This window comes from Xenopus laevis, chromosome 2S (genome assembly GCF_017654675.1).
Source record: "Xenopus laevis strain J_2021 chromosome 2S, Xenopus_laevis_v10.1, whole genome shotgun sequence".
Taxonomy (NCBI): domain Eukaryota; kingdom Metazoa; phylum Chordata; class Amphibia; order Anura; family Pipidae; genus Xenopus; species Xenopus laevis.
The window spans coordinates 108,545,905-108,560,238 of NC_054374.1; positions in this window are offsets into that span (position 1 = coordinate 108,545,905).

Sequence of the window (14,334 nt, forward strand, 5' to 3'; positions counted from 1 at the left end):
ATGCTTTAATATTCGGTAAGTTGTCTTTTACCAGAGCCCAATGGGATTTCAATATTTTTGTGATATGTTTACTTAAGACATTATATTGGGTGACAAAAGTAACATGTTCACCAGTTTTTTTCTCTTTTTTACTGAATGTAACAATGTGTTTCACATGATTGTAATTTGTTTCTAATTGTCCAGTAGATGGCACTAAATGTTTAAATACTGGTGTAATGGTTGTCAGTTTAGCTTGAAAAAGGGCCAAATGAGGCCTGAAACGTTGCGGTAATGCCCGTCACTTGAGCAATAAAGGCATTTTAACTTCAATTACAATTGTGGTGCTGTTCATATCGTACTTTGACTGCATTTGCTGGTGGAAAGTGGCCACTGGAGAACCTGCACCCATCCAAAGAAAAGTAAGAAGATTTAATAAGGTTGTGCTGACTATTTTTGTTTGCATACTGTTTTTCCACGTAAGTCGTGCACAACCATATCATAATGACTTTTGTATACTCTGAAGCGGACATTACTAGAATTACTGGCATGATTAAACAAACGGATAATTTCCTGAGCATGCCCGATGCTGCGACTGAATTTAAGGAGCTGGGAAAGCTCAAACGTAAATGTGTTGCTTATGAATTGCATCAACAAACATTGGGAGAATACATAAAATGTAACCGCATTCCACGTGGCCTTCGTTCCCACTTGAGACCCACAATGTTTGCCAAGAATGAGAGCTTCTGTCAAAAATGGGAAGCAATACTAAACAAGTGCTCATTGGACCTAATGGTGGCGATAGTGGAGGAAATACATAAAGAATTACCTGTATTCCAGCGGGAGAGTGAGGCATTGGAAGCGGGACTCCGGAACCATGCTACTACAGCAGTCATTTCTGAGGGAGGGAAGAAGCTGACGGAACACCTCCAGCACTTCCGCTCAGAGATACAGGCACGGAAGCGCAGTAAGTTTCAGCGCGATGCTTCGGACTACGCTAATGGCACAGTCTACACCTGGATCACTCCACAGAGGTTCCAAAGACCGAAAGGAGGTCGCGGTCCGAAGGATTGGGGACACAAGGATGCGGCAACTGCCAAGACCCGCACGTCGACGGAGCGCTCCGACTCACAGGATTCCTCACTGGCTTTTTTAAGTGGATCACAAGGGTCACTAGCGCCAGACGAAGGAAACGAGGGGGACGTAAGCACAAGAGGAAACAAAGCACAGAAACAAACCAAACGGCGCCGGATGCGGTGGTAAACATCTCCAGCACCATTCTCTCTCACATGGAGTTACAGGTATTGCATAAAGGCTTATCATTTGGTCTTGTTAAAAATCCTGATTTTTTTCACATTGGATCTGGAACTGTTCAGATTATTTAGAACATTGAGACTTAAGGCACAATTTGCTAACACCATAAATGTTGAACAACGAAATGTCTACAGCAATACTTTTTGTGGGGACACATTGGGACTAAAACCTGTTAGTGAATTTATGCCAAAATGTGATAATGTATTTGTGGAGGCCTATATTGGACATGTTGTTAGAGAGGTAAAGCAATTGGAAGAGAAATTTCGCAGGGGTGACACACATCTCATTCCTAACAATATGTCCAAGGCTGAATTACAAACACTGAATAATTTGGTAAAAAATCCAGACATAATTATTAAATCTGCCGATAAGGGCGGTGCGTTGGTGGTGATGAATAAAGTTGATTATATTGCTGAGGTAAAGCGCCAACTTGCTGATACATCCACATACCAAAAATTGAATAGTAATCCTTTGTTTAGGATACAAAAACAAATAAAGGAGCTCGTTGACGAGGCTCTGAATTTAAAAGTGATTGATAGCAAGTTGGCTCTTTATCTACAACAATCGTGTCCTTTAACCCCACTTTTCTATGTTTTACCTAAAATCCACAAAAATCTTCAACATCCACCAGGCAGACCGATTGTCTCGAATGTAGATTCAGTTTTTTCCCCTATTGCTATTTTTGTAGACAAAATAATCAGACCGTATGTGGAAATACACCAATCGTATATACAAGATACAAGTGATTTTTTGACTAAACTGAATGAAATAACTGACAGTGTTGAAAATTGGATTCTTGTTACCCTTGACGTTGAGAGCCTCTACACCTCCATCCCTCATGATGGGGGTGTGGAGGCTGTCACGTCGGAGTTGCTTGAGGATGGTTCTATGGATGGCACCCAAAAAAAGTTTATTGTACAGTGTCTCACATTGCTTCTGTACAATAGTTACTTTCAGTTCCAAGACGAATATTTTATGCAAATCAGGGGCACAGCAATGGGGTCAAATGTGGCCCCGTCATACGCAAATATTTTTATGAACTACTTTGAAAAAAATATTATTTATACTAATGATCTATATTTAAGATATTGCAACAAGTGGATTCGCTATATCGATGATGTATTTGCGTTATGGACGGGGCCACAGGAGACCCTTGAGGCATTTGTTCAGGAAATTAATGGTGCACTCCCCTATATTCGATTTACTTTGAACTATAGTTTTTCCGATATTGCATTTCTGGATACCAGGGTGTATAAACAAGGCGACAGATTGTTAACTGATTTATACATAAAGCCAACAGATCGTAATACACTTTTACACTTTCAGTCATTTCACCCACCCCAATTAAAAAGGGCATTGCCTAAGTCTCAATTAATGAGAGTGAAACGCATAGTTGCCTCGGATGAGGTTGCGGAAGTGAGACTGACTGAAATGTGTGACAAATTTCAGGCAAGGGGTTATCCAGAAGGTTTACTACATAGGCAGAGTAATGAATTGAGAACAAAAGAGAGAACAACGCTATTGGAGAAAAAAGAGAAAAAAACTGGTGAACATGTTACTTTTGTCACCCAATATAATGTCTTAAGTAAACATATCACAAAAATATTGAAATCCCATTGGGCTCTGGTAAAAGACAACTTACCGAATATTAAAGCATTTGAAAGATCTCCCATAATTGCCTACAAAAAAGCAAAAACTATTGGTTCAACCCTAGTGAAGACAGATATAGGGGCAAATAGTGTAAGGTTAAAAGAAAAAGGTAAAAATGGTACTTTTCCTTGTTTAAACTGCAACTGCTGCTCCAATATCCAACAGGGTGAATTTTTATATCATCCCAGAAAAGGGACACCCATACGGATTTTCGGACGGTTCTCATGTATTTCCTCCTATGCTGTGTATGTCATCAAATGCCCTTGTGGCTTAGCATATGTGGGGCAGACGTCGAGAACCGTCCGAGAACGTATCCGTGAACATAAGTCAGCCATTAAAACTGGTAAGAAGGAGCAAGCAGTTGCAGGACATTTTATTGAAGCAGGACATAATGTCAACCAGTTAAGATTCCAGGTGATTGAAGTGGTTACCCCAAAACGTCGAGGGGGGAATAGGATTAAAACACTCCTATACCGAGAGGCCTTCTGGATCAGGAGACTGGAGACATTATTTCCATTGGGTTTGAATAAAGAGTATGATCTCAAGCCTATTTTTAGATAAAATAATTTTAAAATAAAAGTATTTCTCTTTTTATAAAAAAAACTTTTTCTTATACACTGTTTTTATCTTGTATTCTTGCAGGTTTCCTGCAGTATTATTACAAATGAACTTTCTTCACCTATACTTGTTGCACTGCTCACCGGATGGATACTTTTTATGTAATGTTACCTTTTTTTACTGAATGTAACAATGTGTTTCACATGATTGTAATTTGTTTCTAATTGTCCACTAGATGGCACTAAATGTTTAAATACTGGTGTAATGGTTGTCAGTTTAGCTTGAAAAAGGGCCAAATGAGGCCTGAAACGTTGCGGTAATGCCCGTCACTTGAGCAATAAAGGCATTTTAACTTCAATTACAATTGTGGTGCTGTTCATATCGTACTTTGACTGCATTTGCTGGTGGAAAGTGGCCACTGGAGAACCTGCACCCATCCAAAGAAAAGTAAGAAGATTTAATAAGGTTGTGCTGACTATTTTTGTTTGCAGACCCAGATTTGCAGTCAGGCCACAAAGACCCAAGCTTAGTGTGGCAAAGATTTGGGGGTTTCATGCTTCCCACTGGATGCATCTAAACTGGGGACTGGGCAGGAGAAGCGAACAGTTGCTTGAATCACCCTCCTGTTCAGTTCCCAGTGACTGGTGACCTGCTCCAGTAGCAGTGGTGAGTAGGTAAGGAAGTAGGGGTGCCAGCAGGGAAGGGTGCAAGTGGGGAGCTGAGAGGTATGAGTGACCTAAAGACACTTCAGGTTGAACTTTGACCCTGACTATAGGATCCCAGTTGGTCTTGTCAGACACAAATACACAAGGGGGTGTGGTACAGACCTGTTTATGGACTCAAAATGATGTTCCCCGTGTATAATTGTAATAAAAGGCAGATCCTTCACACGCCCAGGAACTGGGAGGGAGTACAGTATTGGGGGATATCACACCTGTTTGACCAAGTCTGTGGTATCAACTTGGTCTGCCCATGTGGTCTCCTGTAAATTGGTGAGACCACTTTGCAAATCAAACTGCATATCTCTCACTCTTATGCCAAGAATGGGGATAGGGAACAGATCTTAAAAGAGAATTCAACTCCCCCAACTAATAAAAACTCCCACCCTCCATAATCCCCCCCACAGGTGTTATCACCTGTAAATGCCCTTAATCCTGTAATTACCCCTCGTTGCAGAGATCTTCGGTAATCTTTGGGTCTTCTTCCGGTGCTCTGGTAATTTTCGTCACTTTCATCCCATGCGCAGTTTTCACAAAGCAGAAGACTGCTCCAACTGTGCATTTGCTGATACAGCGCTTACTCACTGAAGCACTGAAGATGGCGCCCGTGAGCTCCCCTGTGCTGACTCTGCAACGAGGGGTAATTAGAGTTTAGGGGCATTTACATGTGTTAACACCAGTGCTGGGGGAGCAGGGAGGGGGGACTATGGAGGGTATGGGGGGTTGAATTCCCCTTTAAGGTGGCATGAGGTTTGGTGGATACGCAGGCTGCGTACTTTAACATGACATATTAAATAAAGATTTTGATTTGTATGTATATTTCTGAGACAGTTCCTCTGTGAGGTTTAATTTTTCCTTTGTTCTTCTTTGCTTATATCTACCTATTGATCTCATCTATATCTGCAGTAATATGTTGATGTTTGGTGGTTGCCAAGATACAAATGGTGATATCATTACCTATTAATGTAAGTATTCCCGGTTTGAACATTTAATAGTGGGTTACTATGGGTTTGGTGTACCACTTTATTCCTGGCTTGATAAAGGAGTGGAGGTACTTGTTGTAATACAATTTCACTGCATATAAAGATTGAGTGCTGTGTCATTTTTAAATTTTTAAAATATATGTATTTGCTTTTGGAAGAAGTATAGGTTTATATTGCCTGAGATCCTGTAAATGTTGCAGAAACCAGCTGATTAACAAACCTGGAGTAGAACTGACTTTTGCTACATTGTTAGAACCAGAGAACACTGTAGAACAATACAAATTCTGAAGTTAATCTACATTGGAAAGCTGTTTCAAATCTGATTTCTTTTAATACGCAAAAATAACATTTGAGTGGAGGACCCAGGGATATAAATGAGCTGGAGAGAGCGCAGAGACGTGCAACTAAATTGGTTAGATGGATGGAAGACTTAAATTATGAGGGTAGACTGTCAAGGTTGGGGTTGTTCTCTCTGGAAAAAAGGCGCTTGCGAGGGAACATGATTACACTTTACAAGTACACTAGAGGACATTATAGACAAATAGCAGGGGACCTTTTTACCTATAAAGAGGAACACCATACCAGAGGCCACCCCTTCAGACTAGAAGAAAAGAACTTTCATTTGAAGCAATGTAGGTGGTTCTTCACGGTCAGGACAGTGAGGTTGTGGAATGCACTGCCGGGTGATGTTGGATTGGCTGATTCAGTTAATGCCTTTAAAGGAGAAGGAAATTCCCTGGGCGCAAAAACCCTTCCCCCTCCCTGTGTTGCCCCCCCTTCCTCCTCCCCCCTGGCCTACCTGTCCCGCAGGGCAATTGCCCCTTACTCACCCCTCTGCGCAGGTCCTGTCCACGGAGTTCACAGGTGCCATTTTCTCCCAAGCGATCTTCTTCCTGCTTTGACTGGCGTTTTTGGCGCATGCGCAGTAGGAGCATTTACTGGTACAGATCTACTGCGCATGCGCCAAAAGTCACAAAGTTTTCCGATTTCACTTCGTGACATTCGTCGCATGCACAGTAGATCCGTACCGGTAAATGCTCCTACTGCGCATGCGCCAGAAGATGCCGATTAATCCAGGAAGAAGACCACTTGGGAGAAGATGGCGCCTGTGAGCTCCGTGGACAGGACCTGCGCAGAGAGGTGAGTAACAAGTTAGGGCATTTGCCCGGGGGGACAGGTAGGCCAGGGTGGGGGAGGGATTTTTGCACCCAGGGGGTTTCCTTCTCCTTTAAGAATGGCTTGGATGATTTTGTTGACAGACATAATATCAAAGGCTACTGTGATACTAAACTCTATAGTTAGTATAGGTATGGGTATATATAATTTATGTAAAAGTAGGGAGGGGTGTGTGTATGGATGCTGGGTTTTCATTTGGAGGGGTTGAACTTGATGGACCCCTTTAACCTCAGAAAATCGACTTTCTTATGACTTCATTGTGCCATGACCAAATCCTTTGACGCTGTTTAACATCAGGCCATGCTCTGCAAAGTGATTCTTTTATCCCCGATTATCAAAGTACAGTCAGGCTGGTATTTGCTGTAATGTAATCAGGGGCTCCAGGCCCAATGCCGGGCCCCAGTGCTAATATTTACGCTTGCTGGCAATAACTGACAATTCTGAAATGCTCAAAGTGAACTCTATGCTCTTTATAAGTATGCCGCAACCACATTTATACTGATTTACAAAGTATCTTGCATTCATAATATTATTTTTTTCTGTGGAGGAATGCAAACATGTACACAATGCACTTATGTTTCCAGATAGCCTAATGGTCATTTTTGAAATGGGTCGGGTCTAGTTGAAAAAATGGTTCACAAACACAGACGTAAAAATGGCTGCTATAGACAAAGCAAAAATGAAAGCAGAGGTAGAAATACTCTTACAGATGTTAGAACCCTGCAAAAGGGCTGAATTATATGTTCTTCTACATTACAATAAATGAGACAATTAAAAAAAAATGGTAGTTTGTGTGCCAATAGTAAATGATTATTCAGCAAACATAGTAGACAAAGAGAAATTCCCTGTTGTGATTGCAGGCACCATGTGTGTTGGGTTTTTTTTTTTTTTTGTGTTGGGTTTTCAGGAAAAAAACAAAAACTATTGGTTGGGCAAGTGTGCTTTTGCTCACAAAATTTTAATTGCTCCAAAAAAATGTGCCTTCTCCACTCAATGATATCTTTGCTTTCATTGAAGGTTAATTTTGCAAGGTTCTCATTTCCATGATATAAAGTTTTCATTTACATACTAGTTCCCCTTTAATAATTAGTGTCCAGAGAAACCGCCATGCTGTATAAGCAAGAAAGTGTGCTAGGGAGAAAGTGACAGTGATAAAATGTCTTTTTGGTCTATTACTTATTTCAAAGTAGTAAAGCATAATTTTATTAGAACACCTCTTACAAATGCTAGGTGATGGTCCATTAATGTAGCCTAGCACAATGGGGTAAAGTAATAAAAAGTTTTACATTTACCCACACCTGGTAAACCATAGCAACCAATGAGATGCTACAGACGATCAGTAAATACAACCTGCTGACTGGTTGCTATGGGTTACTAGACATGTTGCAATGTAAGATAATTTATTATATTACTCTGTTAAACCAATGGATAATAAAATTATGTTAAAACGTTAAAAATAAGCTTTGGATGTGTGTATGTTTGTAACCCTAAATCATTTGAAAAACAACAGAAATAATATAAAGCAGTTAAAATATAAAATATGTTAAAGCAAAGTTACTTCTTAACCTGAAAGTAAGGAAAGTGACTGAACAGGAAGAAAATGCATGTTATTTTACATTTACTTTCCATTGCTTTTAAAATGTTCCATTTTTATTTATTCTTTATTTTAAAAGAACCCAGGTTCTATTTCACAGGACAGAAAGGACACAGATAGGCAGAAATATTTTTTTCCCAAAAGCTAGCTATGTTTATTGGGCAAGTGTCCCCAGTTTTGACTTCTCATCCTACTGGTAATGGGTAGTGATCATAAGACAGGTGGCGGGAATCATAGTTTCCATTGGTACAATATCTATTATTATTTACTGTATGATCCTTACACTTACCAGATGTGAAGCATGAATTGGATAAGAAGGTGGCATATTCTGAAAGCACTTAAATAATGTAACTAAACTGGGATCATCACCCGGCACAAAGTGCAGGAATTCAAGCTACACATTTCCAGTCAGCTCTCTCACTCTATCGATTAATTTGATGTATTGGACAGCAGACAAAAGAGGTCAATTTTGTTTGGTGGGTGCAAAAGTACAAAAACAGGCATCATGTTTTTAACATTTTGCAGCCTCCTCTGCAGTGAGTGCTTGTGGGCACAGGTCTTTGCTTCCACGATGCGTGCTTTCCTCATGAATACAGTACTGTCTGCATTCGGCAGCACTGTATTCATGAGATGTGGGGAGTGGAAAGCATGTATGCATGTCCCATTTTGCCCACCTAACTTGTACCGCAGATGAGCAAATTATGGAGAAGCTGTGGACACAGGAGACCTGTCCTCACTGCTGTCCTTACACCTGGCTTGAGATATAGAAATATAGCAATGCCCCCAACACAAGTAGCTAAATTAAGGGGTGTGATGTTGTGCCAAGCACCCGCACTAGTTTTGCAGGATGGATTGGAACTCCAGCTGTGATATGCATTTGTAATTCTAGCAACTACTTTACATTAGGGGGACTAAGAAATTCACCCATAAACTCTGTTGTTCAAAGATACAAATCTGAATATACATTGGGACTCGTATTTCCTGTTCTGGATATATCTGGTGGTTCTCGGTCCTGGTATAAATTGTATTACAACAAGAAAGAAAGGAAGCTGCTATAGTACTTGGCTATGTGGTGGCACAACATAGCGACTTTAAGTGGTACTGTTTTTTCCCTGAGAGATTACTCCTCAATGTCCATTTGCAACATTTTTTAACTTTAAACCTCTGAAGTCCATAAAATCTTCCTTGCTTAAAAGTCAATTAGGAATAAGGCCAGTTCAGTCAGGGCTTCCTGTCTATAGTTTGTTCCATGGGGTGAATGTACCCCTGAAATGATGGACTACATTGCCATGAAATTCAAGTAATTGTACCCACATTTCTGGGTTTAACTTGTTTAGCCTTTAAGCAACAATGTAGTCTGAAGGCATGGTGATCAGAATGAAGCCTTTATTGACACAAGTATTGATAAGAGTTCTCTGCAGTGTCCACACAATCCTATTGTGACTGTGAATAATATTGGGATGTTACATAGCAACTAAATTCATACAGATGGAGCAGACCTTAAAGATGATATGGTGTACATGCCTAGGGTGCTTTTTAATGCTTCAGTAAAGCCATATTTACGTCGAGCAGGACACTTTCCTACTGTATGATCAGTATTTGTATATTATTGTATGCTTGATTTTACACTCTTCTGTTGTACAGTGACACAATTGAGGATGTTTTCATTATAAATACAAGTTAATTATGAGAATATTTAAGAGAATGGTCTGTGCAATTTGGAGATGCACCTAGTGATTAAAAGTGAAATAAATGGACACATCAGGTGAAATAAATGGCCACCTATAGTATTTCTCCTGTACTATTCTAGCTATTCATACTGAACTCCAGTGTATTTATAAAGTTGAGTGATGTAAAGTATTGAAAAAAAGCGATAGTTAGAAATGTGTACACTGACAACACAAACATGTCCTAAGCATGGCTACAGCAGTGGTTCAGAGAGATTGGCTTTATCATGTCAAAATGGTATAAAATGTGTCACTGGAATTTTATTTTTGTGTCCCTTTGTATACTAGTGTTTCTTGCCATGGGTTGGCCGTTCAGAATAACCCAGAGGGGGTCTTACACGTGTTTTTTTTACACTTGTGATTTGCAAAATGGTAGAAGAACCTACAGCATATTATTATCCTCTGTAGTTTTACAGTAAAATTACGTGAAACTACTCCAATCTTAATAACATTGTTAATGTGCTGTATTTCAGTCTAAAGTTAAAGCAAAAAAAGTTTATATAAGTAAAATAAAAACTTACCTGCCCATACATGAAAAAATTACCAGTTTCTTTGATATATACTGTATTTTATTTTGCCTTTCCTCCGAAGATGTCCCTTGTAGAAAGCTTAACAGCCATGGTATGATACTTGAATCATCTTTCAGAAAACAAACATTGTACCAAAATGTTATATAATATAAATTATTTATGATATTTACACAGCTAAGAAGAAAATAAATATTCCATTAACCGGAATAAAAACACTACTGAGAATACCACTTCGGGTCTACATCATAGCATTGCATTGTTAAAGGGAAAGGTTTAAAAGAAAAGTAAAGCTGGACACTCAAATAAAAAATAGTTTTTAGTAAGCAAACTGACAGACCAACACTCTGTACATGGACATCATCAAGAGGGGGTGTTCCAGTCAAGGGCCACATTGTAGAAGTAGAGGCATAAAGGAGATATGCAGTGGAGAAATAAGTAAGGGAGAAGTTAATCATGCACTGGCTTATTATTATGAATTATTATTGGGCATGATCAGGTTTTCAGGAGTGTGACATGAGGTCCTTGTGACACCAACCATCTGTGACACCATCAACCATCTGTGCTTAAGACTCAGCAGCAACACACAGACTATAGATACAAGATAGACACCAGTTCCATTTACATGATAGGGCACAATGTCAAAGCCGATAACTCTTAAGAATGTTTATAACTCAATCTCTTTGGATTTCCTTGAAGCAACAGATGTGATTCAGAGACAGATTTATGAAAGACTGAACTAAGGAATGCAGAAGAATTCCTATCAGTTGAGGGTTTTTGTTTTGTTCATGTATGCCTGCCAATTGCCCTGACCTTCGGCCTGTTTTACAGACTAGTGCTTGTTGCCCGCCTGCCCTGGCTGCTAGCCAATGGTTTCAAATTTTTTAGGTTACCAGGTACCACCGCCCATTACACCATTCTTTTATGCACAATATGTTCATTCCTGGTTTTCATCGAGTGCTTAACTTGCTTTCACATGGTTACACAGCAAATAGGCTCCTTGCAGCCAATTCCAAACTCGTGATTCCTAACAATCCTACAGCAGGAATGGCAAGCAGGGTATTGTCCTATATTAAAGAGGTAACATACTGCCTTAGGTTGAAAAAAGACATGTCCATCAGAGTTTAATATTTTATATTTATATATATTAAACTGCTGCTATTTCACTGTCCAACCTCTTACTAACCTCATCATAAACAGCAAATTCGTCTGACATGACCTATATTTTATAAAGCCATGCTGATTACTGCTCATCATGACATTCACCAAAACATAATTGTGAATATAGTCCCTTAACAAACCTTCAAATTATTTGCCAACCACAGATGTCCACCTTTATGGCCTATAATTGCCAGGCTGAAACCATAATCCCTTTTTAACTACTTGAATTAATCAGTCCAGTACAGGTATGGGATCTGTTTTCTGGAAACCTGTTATCCAGAAAACTCTGAATTATGGAAAGGCCATCTCCCATAGACTCCATTATAATCACAGTTTTAAATTTGATTTCCTTTTTCTCTGTAGTAATAAAATAATACTTGTACTGTTTTACGGAGGTAATGATGAGCGGCAATGAGATGTCCACAGTTTGTAGGGCGTTCCTAACCCAACTGCTGTTCAACTCTGTCTAACTCTATATGTTGTACTTAACATTCCTGTATTTGAAATTGATAAATTTGAAATTGTAATTTGTAATTGTAATCTGCCCTAGCTCTCCTGCCATGCAAGCGAGTTGCATCAAGTTCAACCTTTTTTGCTTAAGTAAAATCTACCTGTTACTTGATTCACAGGAAGGAAAATCCCAGCCTTTCCAGTTTACCACAGAAGGGTGAAACAAATTCCTTCCTGAATCCCAATAGGGCAATGAAATTATTTAAGAAGTCTGCCAATACAACAGGCTTGAGGAAAGAGTTCCACAGCTTCACAGCTCTCACTGTAGGAAAATAATAACTATCTGAATGGATTGCATAACATTCACTGGAAGGACCTACTGGTGAATCTTCCACCTTAAATTACACTCTTTTGCAGTTTTTGGTCATTGGTGTCTATGAGTTATGGAGACTTTTGTTGCCCTTTACGTGGAAGTTTTAATCAGTGCACTTCTGCTATCAACAATAGAATGATGACAGTTAAGGCTAGAACCAGCCAGCTGTGTTAGAGTATATATAATGTTTCCAGAGGGATTTCTTTACCCGTACAAAGTTAAGATCTTGGATGTTTCACAGAATGGAAAACTTACAGGAAAGCTAAGGCAGCTATACAGAAAAGTTTGTCATTTTGTATCACTTTCATCTTCAACTTGTTTTGTTGTATCAGCAATTAACTGTAAACAAGAATGGAAGACTGAAACATAAACATAATAAGTATATGTAAAACATTTGGCGTATGTAGTTTATATTTAACTACAGATCTTTGGATATTTCATCCAATATAGTATACATACATAATTGACATATCATCAATGTGAAGGGGCAAATACAGTAGACTTATTTATAAAGTGACATAGCATTTCTGCAGTGTGTTGGCCCATGGGCCAACTATCAGACCATAATGGGGGGCCATGGAGATCCAATAAGAGTGGACCACATCTGGCTGACTGTTGTCTATCAATTGGGCGGGCTATAGGAAGGACCCCATACACAGTCATTAAACTGACCACTTGGGCTCGAGGGACAGCCTCATGTATATGGCTACCTTAAAACTGGCAACAAGCAGGATATACCCAACAAATATGTACAAAGAAGAATAAGAAATGTGGGATTTTGACAGGTAGCCACATGGCCTCTTCATCCGCCAATATAACTCATGTGCCCAAAATAAGAAATGGATTGTGTACCTGTTAAATGCCAAAGTGGGTGTTCCCAGTTTTATTAAAGGTGTGATTGCAAACACATGTGGCTCATACTGATGACATTAACCATACCCAACATCTTTGTTAAGTCTAGAATCTACCCATCAGCCTATACCTTACCATCTTGACATCAATGTCACCTCAGGGAGAACAGAATACTGCCTTACATTTGGATAGCAAAATCGCGCAAAATCCATTCACTAAGCCCACAGACCAATTATTCAGATACCTTGAATATCAACAACATTTTATTCTAACTTCAATTAATACGTTATAAGCTGATAGACTCCAGACTTAATGAGGATGTTCACTTTTAATACCTTACTTTCTGAAAAATAAGTTTACAGTCCTGTTCTTAATCAGTCCTGTCCTTAATATTTGATCATAATTGCTTACTCAATACCGGTGTTAATCTGCTGCTGCTAGTAGTGCTGAGTTAGGAAATAAGAGCTTATGCGATTCTGAGATTCAATACTGTCATGAAGCTTTCTCCACTACCCAAATACTTCCTTCAAAGGTAATTACATTTAGAAATAACTGAACATTTTTCATTAATGTATATTGGAATGTAGCCAAGTATTACATTTTCTTTCATTAGAAAACATTTAATTTTTGAGTTGATAATGATGATGAAAAAAGAGCCATATTAATTTTTTTTCCCAAGGCAGTTACATTGTGAACACTTGAAGTATGATGGCAAACAGTCTAATGTTATATGGTTACTCTAAACTCCAGTCAACTATTTTAAATCCTTAATAACTTTTCTTTTTCAGGGGGCGGAGTTGATGATTTTAGGGGTAGGGTGAGTGACATCAGGGGACATAACGATGATACAGCGATCCAAATTTGGAAATCAGGAAAGGCAATTTTAACCATACAGCCCTTTCAAAAACCAGGCTGTTTGGGTGAAAAACAGACAGGTAGCAACCCTACCAGGAGTAGTAGGTACCTTGCACAGAAAGTCTGCAGAGGTAAGCTACTCCTACACCTCCCAAAGGGGAAAACAGTCACAAAGATTAAAACAGAGCAGCAACCAGTGGAGGCATGGCAGGAGTGCCAAGCATCAATTCCAAATCAGCCGGCCAAAAGTGAAATTGAGGCCAGGCAGAGCATTGGTGCAGGCAGCAAAAGTGCAGTAGCAAATAATCAAATAATGAAAACACAGAACATCTATTTAACCAAAAAGCACAGGCCTAGATGAATGCGTAACTGTTCCAATGTATTATGTGTATCAAATTGCATGCAAGCTAGCATGAAAA